Genomic DNA, 7333 nt, shown 5'->3' with positions numbered 1-7333 from the left:
GGGGAATGTTTTAGATGTTTCTTCAGAGGGTTACAATTTACATGTAAGTATGTGTGCTTTTTGTACAGGACACACATCTCAGACTCCTAATTTCTGGAAGCCAGACTATCTCCAAAGAGTAACTTGGTGCATATAAAGACAGGAAAAAGCAAAATACAGTAGGTTTGTGGGAGTACCATATGGTTAAAAACCAAACAAAAAGCACACCAGAGTACCACTAAGCAGCAGAGTCCATTTACCAGTAGAGGAATTTCTCCTACCTAGCCTGAGTTTGGTGATTAGCAGAACGCAGGAAAAGCATTTTTAGAGATCCATGAATAGGTTTAGAGGCAGCAAGGTGGCTCAGAGGAAGTAAATGTTCAGACTCAATAGATTGTGGGTGGAGAGTGATGAAATTATCTCTAGCAGGATGTTTTCCACTATGTACAGATTTTTCTAAGACAGAAAAGTAAATATGCAAACATCTCTTGGGTGTTTCAATGCTGCAAGGTATGTCTGGTCTAAGGGGACAGAACATAAAAATTATTTCACTGCTGGAAGAAGGAATAGCTTAGAGAACAGTAAACATGGAAAAGGTTTGATCTTCCAGAGTTTTGGCAATTATTGATAACTACCTTAAGGGGCAGAACTGGAGATGGAGGGAGAGGACTTGCACAACCTTCACCCTATTTAAGTCTCTTCTTACTCCTCTCTCCTTCTTGGCTTAGTTCTTTCCCTGGTTTCCTACAGGTGTGAATTTTGGGAGCCTGGGCCAGTTCCTCAAACACTGAATCTCAGCCACAGTTTCTAACGTTTCTACATCTCCATTATGATGGCTCTGCAGCCTTTGATACAGGCACAGTTTCTGCAGCAGCAGCAGTCAAGGTAAACTGACATCTGTTACATTAAAGGAAAAAAGATTTTTAGGTGTTTGGAGCAATCCCCACTCTCTTTTCAAACAGTTAAAAGACTTCCTTTAAAAATGTAACAAACAGTTCATCTTCCTTGGTGTCCCTCTGGTGGCATCCACACTAAAGGTCCTGGCCCAGCACTGATCTCAGTGCTGGCACCTCCCGTGGGGCTGATTGAGGACTTTGGGAAGTGAACTGACTGCTCAAGTGGCACAGGTCAGGCAGGGCAGGAGGAATTAGGGAGATTTAAGGGAATATCAGAGACAAGAAGGCAATAATTGCTGCAGGGCCTGGGCTGAAAGCTGTAGCTATTGCTTACTTAAGAACTGAGCCAGTAGTTCTTTGTAGGAATTGCAGTTCTTAATGAAGCAATAGATACAGTTTTCTGCCCAGGGCCTGAAGCAACTGTGCCAAAAATTTGTTGTCTTCTTTGCACCTCCTAGAAAAGAAATTGTGATCATTACCATGATTTTAGGAAGGGGAAAACTCAAACCACTGGAAGGTGAAGGAACTTTCCCAAGTATGATATCAATATTGTGTCGACTCACAACACTCAAAGCAGCACATAAAAGATTGGGTCCTTGGAATAGGTCAAATTGAGAAGGACACTATGGAATTGACTGTAGGAATCTAGAGTTTGCCTAAGAGTTCATTCTGTTCTGAGTTTACACCCAGCAACCTTTACCTTGAAACTGTCATCCTCTCCTGAAAAGCCAAGCTAAGCAAGAAGCAGAGTGTTTTCTAAACATATAACAAAATATTGTTATGTGGAACAAGCAGCTTTGTTAAAGAGTTCTCTTGAAGATCTACTTCAAGGCCAACAAACACTTTAGATTTAAATAGTCTGGTATGTGAGGAGAAATTCACAAAACCAGGATTCTCAACTCCTCTGTACTTGTGCCTCTTTGCTATACTGCTAGGGTGACTCTGCTGCCAATTTTTCCAACAATTTAGAATTGAATTGTCTTTTTTTAAACCTGTGAGAGGAGAAAGGAAAAAAAAAGGGGGGGAAATGAAGAATTTATAAAGGGAGACATAAATGTGTCAGTTTTAGAAATCATCTGCAAAGGGAGGAGGTAGGTTGGCAAGTATAATGGCAGACCAGAGCCAGAAAGCAGAGATACATCATTAAAAGCATTAACTAAGTGTTTTGTGGAATTACTTTGTCAGGGTGCCAATATGACATTACTATTATTTCATGACAGACTTGATGTGTCACCAAACCTTTATATCATTTAGACCCCTAAAAGCAAATTAGTGTTTTTTTAAATAATGAAACCCTTCAGGTTTTGGGTGTTTTGAAACTTTTAATCCATGACAATCTGAAGGTGATTCATCCACTATTCACAGAACAGTTGAGACTCTTACAAAAATTGCTCTGTCTTGAAGCTTTAACAAGAACTCACCATCTTACCCTACCCTTGAGTACAAAAGGAGCAGACAAGGACAGGAATAATTTCAGCTCGGGCTGACTCCTTTTGCAGGAGCTCAGGTTTACCTCATTTACTGGAAATCCATTATGCATCTAATTCCAAGGGGCTGCTCATTCCCTTCCAAGGCTCTCCATCAGCTCCTGACAGATCATCCCATTGTTCTTTTCTTCTCTAGGTTAGGCTGGTCCTGATTGCCCCTTTGCATCTCAGAGAGGACACTGGCTTAGTCCATCACCATTTCCTTGAGAAAAATATTTCAGTGAGACTCTGTTTTACCCTAGGAACACATTTTCCAGGAGCTTCTCTTTCTACACTTGAAACTCAGTATGGCAAACACATTCCTGTAGGAAGAGTAATGAATCCAACTCCATTTTTAAGTACTGGGGAAAACATCACATGCAAAAAAAGTGACAGATGGAGCTGTATCAGCTTTTACCTAACAGTGAAAGGGGAGGTAGAAGTCAGTCTCAGCACTTTTGTCAAAATGTGCTTTTAACAAAAGACATGTGTTAAATTACTAACACATATCCATAATATTTTAAATATTTATACTGTGAACTAATGACATCCTCTCAATTAATGAAAAGTGTCTTCTGTACATTCCTTTGTGAGGAGGGAAACAAGCAAAAAGGCAAGGAGGACTTGGGGAGAGGTGTGCTCAAGACCCAACTCCATCCATCACAGTCCTTGCTTCAGATTTCCTCTTTATTTCCCTTCCTCTCATGGGTTCACTTTCCTGTTTGCCTGCATCACCACAGCCACAAAAGCCATCTGCTTATAACTAAACTTTTTTTTTCCCTTCCAAAGGGATAAAAAAAAAAAAAAAAAAAGAGTAGATCTGCTGGCAGATGAGCTTCTTTCTAAGTGGGAACACTATTACAGATAGACAGAATGTTCCTTTATGTTTATGCAGCTTCTCTAGTGCTGTGCAAATGCACACTCTGCAGTGTAATCATGAGTTTTCTAGCACCATTAGCAGCAGGACCCCAGCAGCTAAATCAAAGCAGCCTAGAAAATGCCCCACCACTGGAAGATTCCCACAAAGAAAAGCCTATTGAGATAATTAAGGAATCTTTATGATATGAAGATTTTCATCTCCCAGCAAATGATAACACATTAGGTAACACTGCCAAAAAAAGTCCTGAAAGCTTGCAAAGCCACAAACCAGCATTGGCTTTTCTTTCACATGATCTGGAAGTAGTGGCTGGGGGCAAGAGGAGGAGAAAGTGAGAGGAAAAGAGGAAGAAGAGCTCACATTGAGGTAGTAAACAATTGTTTCTTTGGAAACCTTAAGTTTTGTCCAAGTTTTTGAAAATCAATATAAACGGAATATACTCGGGTTGCAGATATAAATAAAACCCAAGAATGTCTCCCACATGCATACTGTTGATAGAAAAAGAAGTCTGAAAATGGGGTTTAAATCATCCTCTTCAGAAGCTTTAAACCTCACCTTGTTGCAAGTGACACTGAGCTTCTGGCAAGTGGCAGTTTCATGTATGAAATGTGTCTCCTAAAACTGAAGAGCACACAGAGTAGAACAAGATAATGTGTCAACAAATTACATCCTAAAGACTGAAAGCAATCCAGAGAATCTGACTGGTTCCTTTGTATACAGAAAAGTACCGGGTGTCAGGATACCACACAGGACAGTTTAGATCTTCTCAGCCTAACATAATAACAATGCATCGATTCACGCTGTGGATAAGGAAAAACAAACTAACAAATACCCACAAAACAACAGCAAAACCCAAACCACAAAACAAGTTCTGACCCCCACATCTCTATCAAAGCCTCCACTGCACAACCTGCTCCCTGTGGCTCTGTCACCACCTGCCCCAGCCATTTATGCAGCCAGCTGTCCCCTCAGCACAACCCATCAAGTACTGACAGAGCCGAAGGAAGTGATGCATTTTAGGGTTTTATGGTTTTTTGGCAGAACCTGCCAAAAATTATTGCACATTTTACTTTATCTCTACGACTTAAAAGGAGGAATCACACAATGACTGGGATTCTGAGCCATCAGTTAGGACACTGGAGAAAGAACAGGATTGTTATTGCCAACTTGCCTTTGAAAGTATATAGAAACTTTCTAAGTAAAGTTGCTTCAAATTCTTCATTGGAGCTCCAGAATTCCTGTTGCTGGTCAGGGAATATGAGGTGAACTCCTTAATTAGTTTGGGGCAAAGCAAGTATCCCCTTTTTTAGTGAAAAAAAGCTGCTTCTTGCTATAGCTGTGCAGTAACATTTAGGATCTCGGTAAAAAAGAATTCAGCTGTAGTTAATGCAGAAAACTCAGAAAAGCCTATGGTGGATTTTTATTTTTTCTTTTTGATTAACTATTTAGGTAAATGCCTATCATCCCCGAGGTTTTAATTATTAAAGACGCTGAAAGTTCAGCTGCAAGAAGAAAGGTCAATGTCTAGCCCTGGCTAACTGCGGGAATCAGCGATGATAAACAGGTAAATTAATTATCTTTTCACCACTTACACAATAATTGCTGAGCCGGAGCTGCGGGATGGGCACGGCCGGAGCTCCCCCTGCTGCTCGCAGGCTGTGCGCGCTTTGCCATTCAGGAGCTCGCCGATAAAAACCACCCGAAACACACCAAAAATCGGTGTTGGACTGTGGAAATGGCCACCAAAAATCGGTGTTGGACTGTGGAAATGGCCCACCAAAAATCGGTGTTGGACTGTGGAAATGGCCCACCAAAAATCGGTGTTGGACTGTGGAAATGGCCCACCAAAAATCGGTGTTGGACTATGCAAATGGCCACCAAAAATCGGTGTTGGGCTGTGGTGTTTTAATCCCAGCGAACAGCCCAGCCCAGAGCGACATCGGGGATGGTAAAAGTGAGAAGCGCCGTGGGCTGGGATAAAGGCAGGGAAACAGGGAAAGCCACATGGAACAAACCGAGGGTGAATTCCCTGCTCCCAGGGCATCTCCAGGAGAGCAGGGCCCTGCCAGGGCAATGGGGACGTGGGAGGACAAACACCTCCACTCCCAATGTCCCCTCTTCTTCCTTCCTATAAACAGGTTTAACAGCTGGTCTGCAAGCCAAACTGAATTAGAAGAAGAAACTGATAAAATATGAGTTTATCTATAACAAAGAAGAAAGCAAAGCCATTAGCATGGAAACTCATAAAATAAACACATAAAAGATACTGGCAGTTAGAAGATGCGTGCCTTAGTGAGCAGTGTACATGCCTTAATTTGTTGTAAATTCTGACCAATTAATTATTGATGTTAATGACTTTATACCAATAAAACACAAAAAGCTATTGCTGTGTCCAGTGAATATAATGAGCTGTTTTGATGTAACTAATGACTTAAGATCACGCTTTGTTAAGGGTATAAAACCTTAAGAACCACTTGTAATAATGAAGCTGCTGTTGTTGTCTCTACACAAGTGTGTGTGTGTGTCGTGTATCCATCCCAGCAGTGGCACTTCCTCCCCCACTGTAGGTACTGAGCACGCTGTCCCATGGTCTGGAATGTCCCCTGGCCAGCCCTGGTCCCCATCCTGGCTGTGTCCCCTCCCGTGCACCCCAGACTCCTCCCAGAGTGGCAGCAGGAAAAGCAGCAAGGCCCCGGCGTGCGCAAGCCCCGCTCAGCAGCAGCGGCAGAAAAATCTCTGCGTTATCCCCCTGTGCTCAGCCCAGCCCCAAAGCATCCCCAAAACAGCCATGGGGAGGAAAATCAACCCTGCCCCAGCCACAACCTGCACTCACACCAAGCTGACACAAATTACAGCCTTTCACATCCTGGCTGACTCCAGGTAACACGAGACATCCAACACTCACTTTTAACCCCAGCCCTGGTGACCATTTTTTCTTAACTGATGATATAAAACACATCAAGTAACCCCAATCAAATACCAATTCCTGTTAAGAAAATAAGATTTATAATCTTTATTGTTTACTTACATATAATAAATATAATACAGAACAAAAACATCACACCCATTGATTGTATTACACAGGCTGTTAATCAGAACACAATACATTTTCTTTTCATTAGCCCTTTTATAGGGTTTTGGTACTGGATATCAAGGATTTCAATTTATAAACCTTTTTAACATAAAAACAATCTTCCAATTTCCACCTTCATGCATGTTTCAAATATTCATATATATACTGGTTTTGTTAAAAATATATAAGCACTGTTCAGTATTTGCAATATAGGAGTTCAATTTCCATTCATTAGATCTCTACTAATATAGAGAATTTCAAAATAATTAATAGCTTAAATCTGTTGTTAATTAAAAATACGTATTCTATATTTTTTTTATTTAACTGACCTCCCATCAGAAAATGAAGTGACAGGACAAAGACACCCCAGGCAAAAGCCAGTGTTCACTTTCAGAGAACAAAGGGTAAAAGCTCTGGTTCTTGCTTCAGCTGCATTATCCTGGAGTAATGGAGACACAATTTGGTATAAAAAGGGCAGGAGGAAACCAGATTTTCTGAAGAGATATGCATCTCCATTTCAGATTTACCACTGCCATCCTGCTGTTTTCTTGGCTTAAAAATCACTGCATCAAACCCTGATATATGTTTTTCTCTGCATGAATATCCTTGCCATTAAATGGAAATTAGATTAAAATGCTACATTTCTTTTTTATCAAAAATAGATCAAGGTTTAACACACTCTGAAATCAGGTTTTCAAGTGCAAATGCAATACACATCAGCAATTCAGGTTCTGCTTTCACTAAGGAAAATGGTTAAAAGATGATGCATAAAGATGTTTCATAGAGGATACTTGGATATCTGGAACTTGCTGTGCTCCCAGAACATCTGAATTATCAGCAAACTACAGACTTCAGGGGGGGGAAAAAAAAAGTTTTCTTCAGGTGAAAGCTCTTCAGTTAAAGCAGCTTCCCCTTTAAAAGTGTAACTGAGAATTCCCTGAAAGTCAGTCCAAAATGCAACACCAGAACAACCACCAAAACTACAACTGGTTTTGTGCATCTTTTAATGCACTCAGGTGTCAGGGGTTTCAGAACTCAAGAT

This window comes from Melozone crissalis, unplaced genomic scaffold (assembly GCF_028551555.1).
Source record: "Melozone crissalis strain CALT ecotype California unplaced genomic scaffold, PUWL_Pcris_2 ptg000023l_1, whole genome shotgun sequence".
NCBI lineage: Eukaryota > Metazoa > Chordata > Aves > Passeriformes > Passerellidae > Melozone > Melozone crissalis.
This window is presented reverse-complemented; position numbering follows the sequence as displayed.